Consider the following 13,957-nt stretch of genomic DNA (forward strand, 5'->3'; position numbering starts at 1 on the left):
ATATTGTACAATAAACATTTTTACAACCTGTCCCAATATTGTCAATAATTATGTTTAGCAGGTACTGGTTAATCGTCAGACAAATCATAATGGCTGAAAATGAAGACCGTTTAATTTTAACTATTGTATCATGGCATCACATTGCTATTAATTAGTTTATTAAGTGCACTGATTAAAGCATCAAGCCACTTGCTATTTTAACACATTCGAGGAATTGTTCTTAGAATCAACCATTTTAATGGTTGTCTGCAGCTCAATTGAAATTAATGTGATTCTAATTGAAATTTATAAAAATTGGCCATCTTTTAAATTTCCCCATAAAAAAAGTGGCTATCCCACGGTTCCAACGATCCCATTCATAAGTATTTGATTTCTCATCTCGATTCACAAGTCCCAGCTTGGTATTGTAATAGCCCAGCAGTAGCAGCAACTGGCACCTCCACTTCAGGCCACCCCACAAGATGCTCATTACATCAACAGTGTGGTTTGCCCGATTTACTGTCAAGGGAAAGTGCATGGAGTAATTTGCTCAAAGTCACATTTCCCACGTCGCATTTATAATTTTTATTCCCCACATTGAGATGTGGCTTCAAATGGAGATGCTTTAAAATGTAACATCTTATTAAAACATCAAGCATAAGGAAACTACAATTGGTTAAATGTTTATTGAATGAATATTTTGAATACTTATCAGGCATTTTGATGCGCAGTATGGCTTAAATCACAACCCAGTGCTAATTTTCAAAAGAGCAACCTCAACTTGTGATATCAAATTACCACCACTCCATTATTGGTATCACAAGGGCTGTGATATCCCTTCAAGTTAGGGAGACAATGTAACTTCGAAACTCAGTATACAAATGTATCAAAACAATTTTCATTAACCCGTGAATTAAGAAAAATCTTTCAAAATAACATTTCCGTCTAACCCTGCCAAGTATTTTAGTGATATGGCGCTTAAATTAAATGTGATCCCTTGAGAACGCTGGCATAATAACTCACAGGAAACACCAGCAAGGACCTAAACAATATACATTTAGGCCTCGTAAGGAAAAAAAAGTACACTTGGCTCAGACCACAAGGTTACACATAAAACAACCAAACAGCTTCTGCGATCACAGCATGCGGAAAACTGAAAATGTGCACGAACAGAGTTAACGGCAAAACACCACCCAGTGCATCAACAGCAGACAATTGCTACTGTACGAGATCGGTGTGCAACGGGAGAAATATAAAGCTCACAATAACGCATGGAGCGCTGGCCCCTATTGCTAAAGACCGTTACCATCAGTGCCTTGCTCATGACTGCCTTGCAATACCGCATGCAGTCTTGCCAGTGAGGGCACTTCTCATGCAGTGAAATTATCACTGCTCTTGGCCCACATGGCTCTAAATCCTACAAAGTCTCCATTTCGAGCCTCATTTGGATTAGCTACAATAGCAACAAACATTTTATTTTTATAATGTAGAGGCAATGGCTTGTACATTCCACAATATCCATTAGACCCTGAAGTGTGCAATTAAACGTTCATGTGAAATACACATTGACCCCACCAGTTAGTTTTTAATGCCCAACTACGCTACGTTTACTAATAAAATGCAAGGTAAAGGTGCATCATCCCTTCAAATGATTGCTCACGACACGATTGGCAGCAGGACCTCCACGAGAGGATATTTGGCCTACTCATCCACACTGGCCATATATCTTGCCTGCACTTTTCCCTACCACAAACGAAAAGCCGATCCATTAGCTATGGCGTTCCCATTTTATACCACTAGGTGGACATAGGCGGAATGACTTAAGAAACTTGCCAATTGTTTCAAACTGCCATGCCAGGAGGTCGAACCGGTGACTTCTGGATTGCAAGTCCAGTGTGCTCACCATCCCTTAATAGAAATACACCCACACAATTATATTTCATCAGTATTGAACATGTTTCATGTTGGGTTGCAATAACTTTTATATGTTTTACATAATTACCAAATGAAAAAAATAATGGGCTACAACACAATACTTTTCTTCATAATTTCCAAAGTAATTTTTTCAACCTATTTTACAACCAATTATTGAAAAAGCACAAACACAGGTTGATAGAAAAATCTAAAATCAGGCAGTCATTATTATTTAACCTCCTGTGATGCATACTGCTTTGTCAAATGGGCTGTGCGGGTGTAAGGCAATTCCAATTACAAACTTAACAAAATTGTTGACAAATAGCTGTAATCTGACATTTCTATATCAGTGTCAGCGGTTCTAATTTCAATAATGCAGTATGCTTTAATTCCAAGTCCACATGATATTAGTGTTATGTTAACACTTACATCTAAGGATATGACAAAATATTTGCAGTGACGCTAAACCATGAACCTGCAAAAGATTATTAACATTCGATGAAACCAAAGAATATTTTGTATTTGCAAGTTATATTCTATTTACACAATTACCGTGCATTTATGTTCTAAATTCTACATAAAAGGGGCATGATACACTTCTTGAACGAGTGGACATTTTCTTACAATGTCACAATTCCTTTACCAAGGACAATAACAAACATGAATCTTGGTATTTTACATACGAGTATAAATTCCGTAAAATAAATTCAGACCTTTTGTCAAGGCACTACTGGAATAATGCCTCCCAAGGTCTCGTTGGTCATGAGAATTGTGACCACACTTAACCACGCTGGTCAGTTCAGGTTGGTGGTAGGGCACCCAGGACCGTGTGAGATATACCGTAATTCCCTACGGACATCTGCTGTGGCCAGAAATCGAATGCCTCTCGCCAGATACTGAGCACAGCGCAAACCGCTGCGACAATGCTCAACCCAATTTCACATATAAAAAAGTTGATATAAATAATAATAGCGCATTTCACATTAAGTTTGTTCCCCATTGTGGCACTACTGGTTTTTATCGATTTGTTCAAATCACCTGAAAAAAATAGGGTACAGATAAACACATTCATCAGTACTGCATTTGGCAACTGCCATCTCAATCGAGTAGGGGGGGGCGACCCCTCCAGCAATGAAAAATGATAGGAGTTGTTAGTAAGGACTTGTCCCTTGCTTTTTATTTGACGCGTGTGCGGTGATGGCGCAGCCATCGATCGAGGGTCGAATTCGAACCACGTTGTGATCGGCATGGCGCTCGCTGAAGGTGAATGCCTTCAGGGAAGTCGTGTACTGTATACGCAACTGCGCACAATTCTGCGAATCACTTATAACTGCTTTGCCGTTACTTATTGCCAATTATGGACTCAGACTATTGTCCTATCATCTCATAGAGTCCCTGGCACATAATAATATGCTACACAGTGGCAGTGGGGGTCGCAAAATTCCGATTTATTACTAATAAACCCCAATGATCCGATCGAAATTAGAGATTTCGATCGGATCATTGGGGGGGCACGTGCCACCCCACCGCCCACTGGCTCTACAGTGGTTCAAGACAACATGGCAAGTTCATACTTTGGTGTCAAGGAGCCAGAGATTCAAGACATAAAAAGGTTGCCACACAAATTATTTTAAATAAATACAAATAACAAAAGATGGATAAGCTGGTAGGCTACTCTGTTTCGTCAATAGGGGAACTAATAAGTCCAAGTTTGTTGCGTCCGAGTTGTGATGAAATCAAGATAAATGCTGCGGTGTTAATATAATCGAGACCAAACAGAGACCAAAGGTTCGCCACCTCATCTGATTGTCTTAATGACATAGATGTTTCTTATAAATGAGCCATATACAATATCACAATATAATATGGAACTATATTACAACAACAAAAATGCATTTTAACACTGCTTTGAAAACACAATGGCTATTTTTTGTAAGACATAGGGTATATATCTGTAGCCGAGGAATAACAACAGCCGATTAAAAATACAAGACCCATGACGGCTGGACATAAAAAGGTATGTCAGAGTTGCTGTTTTTTCTGCCAAGGAGAGCTTATGTCAGTTTCTTCATGAAGCGCAGCTTCAGGTAGGTGATGGCGAGAAAGATGATGGTCATGCAGCCCAGCGCCACAAGGTTCTCCCACAGGGCCCAGTCATTTGTGCCAATTCCCTGCCGGCAAAGGTAATCCTCACCGGTACAGCTGTAATAGAGAAACAGAAATGAATTAAACCCCTCATGCAGACAGCCAGCAAACAGGCAGAACTACCTTTGAATTGTTATGGAATATCTAATAAATACTATTATCATGGAAGAAAAATCATACATATGCATGGATTCTCTAATGCTTTTCAATATGCGTTTAACCTCGGATCTTTTTAATTTGCGATATGAATGCCACCAAATGAAATTACGTTATCAAAATGGAGGCATGCACATGACGTGTGATGTCATCAAATTGACAGAGAAGGGATACCCATTAATCGCTGGTTTTTATCTCCAAGTTTTGGATAGCCCTTTGATAAATTTGCCCCGTTTTCTGTAGGGTAAGCCCCAAATAGCATTACAACTTTATACTAAAAGATTGTTTAGACTGCACCATGTTTACGAGTTATCATGACTCCCCCTGCTAAAGACAGACTTACTGCGAGAACATTTTCAGTGCGCTAACCAATGCGCCACCGCTCCACCCTGTAGACCATGGTGGGGAATGTCCGGCCCGCGGGCTGTATTAGGCCCGCAAAATAATTTGGTCTGCCCTGCCAAGGCAACCGCACAACTCGAAATTCAATAAATCTAGGTGCTTTTTTCATAGCAACATAAATTTAATTTGTATGGCCCACGAATAATGTTATAAATATCCAAATGGCCTTTGGCAGAAAAAAGGTTCCCCACCCCTGCTGTAGACGATCAACATCTCTATCGAAATTATTTATTTCAAAATGTTAAAAATAGGTCACTTTTTTCAACTGTCTAAGAATATGATGTAGAAGTAGACAACATAGTATAACAACATGTAAAATGAGGGTCTAATTACGACAGCATGTACATGTAAAATTGTAGATAAATTAATGGAAAACAGCAGTTCCGTTTTCAGCCTCAGCAGGAGCAGCAGCAAGGCCTTACATGGCTCCAGTGTTCGCAGATGTGGAGTTACAAGTGAAGGACGCGGAGGTGTAGTTGCTACCACAAAACATCAGGCCCCGAAACTCGTTCACTTGCAGTCCCTGCAGGCCACAATGAATACATATTGAAATACATTTCAAGAGATACTGGTCTATCATTTACAGTGAAGTGATATTTCCTCTCAACATTATCATGTAAATTACAAACACAAATTCTCTTCGTTTTTGGGGGCTCAAAGAACATAGAACCCCAGTAGTTTTGCCCCTTCCCCTTACTCTCGTCAGGCCTACATACAGAACAAAACCTTTCTAAACTGCAGTGTATCACAGTTGTTTTCTTGAGACTGCCTTTACATTTAATCTCTCCAAAAGTGGTCTTTCAATTAAGTACACTGCTTTTCACTTTTGCACCTTACAGTTAAAATTCCAGTTATTTTCTGGTCCTTGTAAAGGAAAGCTACAGAGTAGTGCATATTGGCATAAATCAGTTAAATCAGTTCGTAATAGATACTGGTTGCAGCCAAAGATCTACTCTCTGGAATGTCATCAGAGTTTAAGACCATAGCATAATTACAGTCACTGGCATGATTAGTCATGTTATAACCAGGGCCCCATGCAGTAAGTGACTCGTTAAATAGCCTCAGTTTTACCACATGGATAATTGTATTCATTATAAACATGGTTAAATCTTGACTTAAAGCTTTCGTGACTGCAGGAATTCATATTCTTTGGGTCTTTCGGTAAAGTCACGTAAATAGGTTCTTTTTTGTTATTTTCTTTGAACCTATCTACGTGAATTTACCAAAAAAGACCCAAAGAATATAAACATGGTTCTATAAAATACGAAAATGTTTACATTGCAGGACAGCATAAAATGACTTTATATATGCCAGTTCTTGCTCTACGGGCTTGAAAGTATTTAAAACCATGGACTTTAAAAATTGTAATGTATTGAAATTAAGTCTGGCTTGAGACAAAATTGAGGGCCGCACACACTTACAGTGAGTCCATATCTAGGGATGCTGAAGTACTTTAGCCAGTTGAGCCAGCCCATGACGCTTGGCAAGTTCACCAGCAGACCTGAGAAAATCTAACCGAAAAAAGCAACACATCTCAGTTCACCATGAAGCAACAGGTTTACTTGTCCCAATGACGAGTTTTCTAAAGCCTAGAATTGTGTACGAGCTATAGTTTTTCATATAAAGGTGGCACAATGGTAGAAAGAGCATGAAGACACTGTAACTTATATGATTGATAGAAGTAGCAACAGCAGTAGGAAAGTTAATGAATGCCCAAGGACGGGGGAGGCAAACAAATCTATATGCACACTCGTAAAACGTTACTTAGAAACAAGAACATAAAATGTGGATCGCTCGCTCACGAGCTTGCTTACAATCATGAAGACAAAGCAGATGGTGATGAGGAGGTTTGCTACGGCCACTACGCTCTGCCCAGCACTGATGGCCAGGGCCATGGAGGTGGCGGTGTAAGCCACGAGCACCACCGTGAGCATGAAGATGAAGAATTGCCCAGCAGTTGCCTGAAAACCTGTCCCCGGGAACAAAATAGTATGAGACCTCCGAATGACCACTCTCATCACGAGTATCAACATTTATTACGTATGCCATGCTCTCATGCATAAGTAATAAAAAAAGCAGTATAGACAATAGACTACAGGGGTAACTGATTGCTAGGGGTTGATAGCACTCGTGGGAGGGGGGGTGCACTACAAACGGTAAATTAAGAACCACTGCTATAGTTTCAAAATGCATTTAACACAATCGTATTTCACCTTGAGCAATGTATAAGTGGTGAGTATCTGTGCGGTGCAATAAAATAACATGTCAGAAATTGTTTGACTTGCCGATCATCCAGTAGGTCACGATGGAAAAGACGGCTGCAGGCAATGTCCGCATAGGTATGAGGTCAGACATGACTTTGGCCAGAAAGTAGGCAGACACTCGGTAGTAGCCACTGATGTACTCATGTCTGTGGACACATGGCAATGGACATGAAGAAACATGTGCTAATCAACACTTCCAGCAATGTAGTGTTGTTGCTTTACTCTTTTCACATATTTGTGCCAATTAAGCAATGTTTGTGCCAATTAGGACTATGTATATTAGTGATGAGAATAGTCCGTGAAAATCTGAATTAGTGCTGTAACATACTTACATGCAAACAACAATACATTGGGGGGAAAGGTAAAGTAGCTACATATCTACAGTGATGAACAATTGGTGAATGAGAAGCAATGTCCTATTATATTCAGAATATGATTTCAATGCATATTGGGGACAACTAAAAGCATGTTGATCGCTTAAAGCTGTCAATTCATCAACAGCCATGGTCCATCCACTGCTGGATAAGGCCTCTCCATGTCATCGTCATCTCACAATTTGCACACAAGCTGATCTCATCATTCCATATCCATGCAGGTTGTCCTCTCGACCACGTTATTTTTTTTGGCGTCATTCCATCATCATTATCGACCATCGACCGCCGACCTTCCTAGTGATGCATCCTGCCCAAGCTCGCTTGCTTTCCTTAACAGTCAATAGGCCGTCTTCAATTTGGATTTCTTTCCCGATCCATGTGTGTTTCAATCTCCGAGTACACTACCATGCAAGCGCCTTTCTTACTTTGCATGCTTTTTAAATCCTTTATATTAAGTTCGCTTGCTTGCGTGCTTGCTTGCGACCGTGCAAATCTTTCGGTCGTTTTTTAACCCACTTCCCGTGATCCAATCGAGCTGACATTTTGCACACAGACTCGTTGTGCGAGACAATTAATGTTCGTGAAAAAAAATTTCCACAATTTTACACTGTTTAGGAAAAACAAATTAAATATTTAATTACCAATTGCTTAATACTGGCAGACAATCATCTGACCCATAGGTGGCAGCCATCTCAAGCCAGAGGATGAGAGGACTCTAGCCGCCACGCATATAAAGGATTTAGAGTGAAAAACTTTGTTTTTTACGGGTTAATTTTTTAGATCTTGTTCCATTTTGTCGGTCTATCTTTTTGACATCATGGCGTGGAATATCCCCAGATTGAAGACGTACAGTTTTCCAAAAGCACTCCACCCTGCTCTCATTCACCACTTTATCTCATCATTTGGACCACAGTCCAGTTTCAATAACTGTCCCTGGCAAACACATCCAGCCGTTTACCAGTTAGATCCCGAGGACAACTATTTATTTTTGTTTAGCAGGATGATCATTGCGCTGAACTTACGTGAATATCTTTTTCTCCCGAATGAAGAGCTCAATTGCCGATACGCTGGAGAAGCACTGGTTCGTGGTGATAAAAAAGAGAGATCCAACCCTGAGAGAGGACAATTTGAACATACAATGATGACACATTTTCATGGCATAGGCTCTTTGCACATTCCAAGTGAAGCTGGATGGTGGTGATACATGCCTGTAATCCAGCACTGTGAAGGGGAGGGTTGGTGGACTGCACAAATGTTACAAAACTCCCTTCCCGTAGGCATCAAGGTGTCACACCCTGGCTCACCAGGAAGCGGCGGTAGACCAAGTGTTCCAACTAATCTCCATTTGGTCCATCAAGGGACAGTGTCGCCTCTCGTGCAACATGAGTTTCCCCTTGTTGCTGCGATTTCCACGCCCATGTATAAAACTCATTCATTTGCTGAAAACACCTTCATAGATATGATGTACTGTGGAGTTTGGCCAATTGTTGGCACCAGCTCACTGCCTGGCTGCCTTTTAGGCTTGCCTGTGGTTCCTCGTGCCTCTGAGTAATTATCTCCCTTTGAGAGCAAGAAAAAACTGTGCGCGCTCTAAGTAGTTAATTATTATTGTAATAAAACACTCTTTGCTCATTACTGAAATACACTCAATATACATAAAGTGGTGTGCTCAATACCTGTTCTGGATGCCACTTGGATCTAGTTTAGCACCAAAGAATATGGCTCCAACAATCAGGCCCAAAACCAAAGTGACCACCAGCTGTGAGTCCATGCAAATAAAGAGGAAAAAGAAACATCACTAAATTATACAATGACACAGCAAACGAGGTGTGACAAGTAAAATCTAACCCTTTGTTTAAAAAAATGCACCTGACAATAAAAGCTGTTAAGGAGGATTACATTTAACAACAAGTTGGAGAAAATAATGCAAATGCATGATTTTTTGTAATGAATTCCCATAAATGCTTTTCTTCAGAATTATGTAATTAACAGAATAGACACCAACGGTGGATGTTACCAAAAAATGCGTGTGCATATTTGCAAAAAGGATTTTTTGCTGTTGGTTGCGTCTCTCAATTTTGGGCAATGACTTGATCAACTTGTCCAGTTTTTAATAATGTATGTCCCCGATTGTAAACATACATTCATGCTAAAGTTGATTTCGTATTGGAGTTATAGCACCCTGCATCCCTGTTACAGCGGACAGAGCTAATGCATAAAGACTTTCAACTTTAGTTGGAAAGCCATGAAAAGGGACACGAATAAAATCCTCACATAACACGTGCCAATTTTATGTTCCACGTGGCCACACGAAAAGTTGAACCTGTGCAATGGAGACTTGTGGGTTCCTCGAAAGGTTGGTCACAGAGCGCTTGGTGACCCAGTAGAGCTGGTAGAAAAAGGAGGTGGCGTAGGTGATTCTCTGTGTTTTAATGCTGGTCGAAGCCTTGGAGCCCACGGACGCGAGGATCTTGCGCAACTCCTCATCGCTGGCCTTGAAAACGTCAGAGTTGTGGTACGACTCCTGCAGCTGCTCTGCAATAGTCCTGTGCTCCCCCTGCTTGACCTCTTCCTCGTCTGTGGCACAGAGGGTGCACAAGAGACATGCACATTGGAGAGATATAAAACTTGATTAACGCTTTCGTGACTGCAGGAATGACTCTTTGGTTCTTTCGGTAAAGTCATGTAGAAAGAAAATAACTTAAATAATAGAATACGATGTTTCAATTGCAACACAAGCAATCGTCATCAGGTAAGAATGAATGAGAAAACAAACCTAGTAAACTTAGAAATATAATGCAATACAACACAGAGAGTCGGCTAACACAAGTCAACACCCTACCTGATTGATTACATTCTTCCAAAGATTGCTAAATTTGAGAGAGAGACAAAACACAGACATGGAGATACACAGACACGCAAGCAGAGATAGGCAACACAGAGACACACAGAGCGAGAGACACCGGTTCGATCTCCCCAGAGTGGCTTTTGAAACAATGGTACAAGATTCTTAAATTCCTCCACAACTGACCACCCAGCAGCAGAAACGGGTACACCAGATTTATCCCGTCGGCAGGGCATGTGTGGTGGGGTTAAGTGTGGGTACTCCTACCTCTTTTGAGATGTCTGGGCAGCGTGGAAGAATAGACTAAAATTCACACTAAAGTGGCTTCCTCGGGCTCCCTCTAGTGGAGACCCTTCCATTAGCAGCAGCAAGCAATTTCAGGGCTACAACTGTAACTATACGTATTGCATGTGAATTTAAATTAATTTGACTTGTGTGCACCAAAAAGTGACACACTTCAGTGAATTCACAGAATCAGATAAACCAATACTTCACATATCAAAAGTCCTGTGAAACAGAATTTGCTGCGATTGAACAATGGAAAATGTACGACGCATTAAAGGTCAGTTGCTTGGGAACAATCTCCAGTAATCTTTGTGTATAGCCACAACAGGTGTTTGTACCTTTAAAGCACCGAAAACAGTGCTTTGTAAAAAAGATATATATGCAGTTCACACCCATTTAAAGTACAAAATACATGCTTCTGAGTAATTCAAAGCAGCCCCTAAGGTGGGTTCACATTTGAGTAGAAAAACATTCATTTTTGAAGAGGCCTTTAATACAGCATAATGTTGATCCATGAAAAAGTAATGTGGATTAAAAAAAGTCAGTACATCATTAAAACACACTTTTAAAATGTTTACAGAAAACCCATGATACTGTGAGGTCTTCACAAAGTTCAGGGTTCTTCTTTCAACAAGGGACATGTGGCTCAAGTGGGCAAAACCAAACCAGCTTTTGCAATGGGAGATGACAGCAAACAATTCAATTAAATTCACTATGAGATCAGTAACTACCCATCCTGGGTGTCTTGTATGGAATGTTATTGAAGGTACCATGGAAAAGTGACATTATATAGCACGTTTCTGTAATTCCAGATTTATCATATATCAATTAATTTACTTTAAGTATTATTTAATAGAAACTACTATGATAGCGTTAATGGTACCATCCTTTGTAAGTGTAACTATACCTGCCCAAGTAACAGTGATTAAAAGAAAAGCAGTACATTGACATTAATAACCTTCATTTCAGTACAAAAACACACCTAAACTTCTGCGATTTCTGACTGTGATAAGTTATATATTCAGTGTTCACGAATGCTGGTTGTTGAGTGATTATATTATTTGTGCAGGATTCAGCACAATAACTGGTTTGTCCTTTCTGGCATCCCATGTAGAAAAAGGTACCCCACGTTGTTAGGAGAAATGCAAAAGTGCACGTAAAATGCATTTGCACCATTTGGAGAGAGATCGATTTCTTCCTCGCCGCTATCGTCGCACTTTTCATTTCTCATGGCTGCCACGGCGGTCGAGTCTCCGTTTATGATGTCCAAGAAGAAGTCAGCGGGATTGTTGTACGGCTCGCACTCGTAGCCTGCGAGCATGAGCGTGCACATTACAACGCCCAACACAAACACACGACACATCGGCTGGGCAAACATTGGACATGAATAGCATCTAAAAGACGTAAACTTTGACTAAAGACATTGACAGTTATATATACACGCACACACATACACATTGCTATATTGTACTTGCCTTGCTTGCTACATGATTGTCATTTCTAATGTTCAGAAATGTTTATGTTCCAAGTAAAACATATTTTTACGGCTTACAATAAAATGCGTAATCTGACAGGGTCTAAACACTGCCGATTGATTAGTAGTTCGATTTGTAAAATTGTTATTAGTTTAATCCAAACGCGGTCTTTAAACTTGAGTTAAGAAATGCTCAACCCAGAAAACAGCACAAGTGGCTGAATTACGAGTGGCTGCGAAATCTTAGGTGTCAGATTCAGTGTAACTTAACAATTCCTTTATTTAATACCAGGCAACTTGATGTATTTTTCCATGAAAAGAAACCGACCTTGATTTTGCATGGCAGTACGGCTCACTCACCAAGATTCTGGAAGTAGCTGAGAGCGGTCTTGGCAGGGCCGTGGTACACCAGGCTGCCACTGGCCAGCAGCGTCAGACTGTCAAAAAGCTTGAAGATGGAGTAGCGTGGCTGATGGATGGAGAAGATGATGGTCCGACCCTTCCGTGACATTCTGCATTCATTCAAATAACCAACACGCATGCACACCAAAAATATAATTCCAACCAGATCTTAAAGCAGAAATCCTCAACAAGAATACATAGAGAGGCAGCTCACATCTTAATGAATCAGTCGATCATCAACATTTTGGCGATTTGTCCATTGTTGATAATTGAGACCGTGGCAGGTATTCATACGAAAAAATCAGATGAAATGAGACGAGTTTTTTAAAATCATTAATTCAGGATGTGAGCCAATGCCATATTCTTATCAAGCCTTTCTGATTAACTCCAAAAGACGAATAAGACCATATGAAATGTGGATTGGCCGATAATGAAACGCCGTTAGGGCTGCTGCACACGCACCGCTTGAGCAGCAGGAGAACGGCGTTGGCCGTGCTGGCGTCAAGCCCAGTGGTCGGTTCATCCAGGAACAGCACTGACGGGTCGTTGATGAGCTCCATGCCAATGTTCGTGCGCTTCCTTTCACCACCGACACGCCGCGGATCAGCTCAGTGCCCACCTGCGCAATCCAGCAGCATACGCAGGATGAAAGCAGCGACTCCTAATTCTCGTTTTGTATCACGCAATGGTCGATCGGCATGTCGTGTGCGATGGGGTAATCATAATCTTTATCAGAATCATGATTTCGACTGGAGGAATCCGATGAGCTATGATATCCAGTAGGGGCGGGTCAGCAAGTTACAACAACGAACAATACAAAAAATGATAGGAGTGCAAAATAGAGAAATGTAAGTAAGTTACTATAAATAAAAAAGTATACAAGTACAAATTGCGTAAGTATATACATTCCTGTCGATTTGTCAACACCAAATGCAAGCTTGGGCAAGGCAGCAAAACAATGGATATAATCTCATTTTGGATGAGCAGGACATATCCAAATACGTCTTCTTCTGCACACATCAACCATAAAAACGTTGGCCTAAACGTCATCATCCCTAAATTATTGTTTAGTACCATATCCGAACACGGCTATATTGTACGTTGTTCCTTATTACACATTTTTCAAACATAACTGAAATCCGTGCCGGAAGCAGGGAAAAATGTATGATTCTCATGTCCTTTTAAATTGTAGCTTTTTATATTAATATATAATAATTTATATTACACACTGTCTATACAATGGAAATCACTCTAAACACGAATGTCCTTTCAGTAAGTGACTGACAAGGTAAATCGCTTTTGTGCTGGCAGTCTCACCCACAAACACCACCAAATGCACCGTTTAATAGTCACAGCAACATAACACGAAATCCACTGAGTCTTCACTCAAAAAGCAAGGGAGCCAACTCGGGATGGCCCTATTGATCAACAAGAGCAAGACATTACTGCTGCATTCACACGCCGCGTTTACCTTGGAGTCGGCACACTTGGTGAGGCCCAACTCTTGGATGATCTGGTTCACTCGCTCCTTCTTCTCTTGCTGGCTGATTGACTGCGGCAGTCGCAGAGCAGCGGAGAACTGAAAGTTCTCCGAACGGTCAGTGTACCCATCACCACGTCATCCTAAAGGAGGATCCAACGGATTTGTCAGCACTTAACTGCACCGCAATGACGATTCAGGTTGGAGGGGCCATTACAAAACTCCAGTTCTGAGAGC

The 13,957-nt window shown here is 40.8% G+C and overlaps 1 pseudogene; it reads right to left on the reverse strand.

Annotated features, from left to right (window-relative positions):
• Positions 1-3,947: 3,947 nt before the first annotated feature.
• On the reverse strand, positions 3,948-13,866 carry LOC121852002 (annotated as a pseudogene).
• Between the last annotated feature and the right edge of the window lie 91 nt (positions 13,867-13,957).

Source organism: Callorhinchus milii, unplaced genomic scaffold (assembly GCF_018977255.1).
Source record: "Callorhinchus milii isolate IMCB2004 unplaced genomic scaffold, IMCB_Cmil_1.0 Scaffold304, whole genome shotgun sequence".
In the NCBI taxonomy this organism is placed as follows: Eukaryota; Metazoa; Chordata; class Chondrichthyes; order Chimaeriformes; family Callorhinchidae; genus Callorhinchus; species Callorhinchus milii.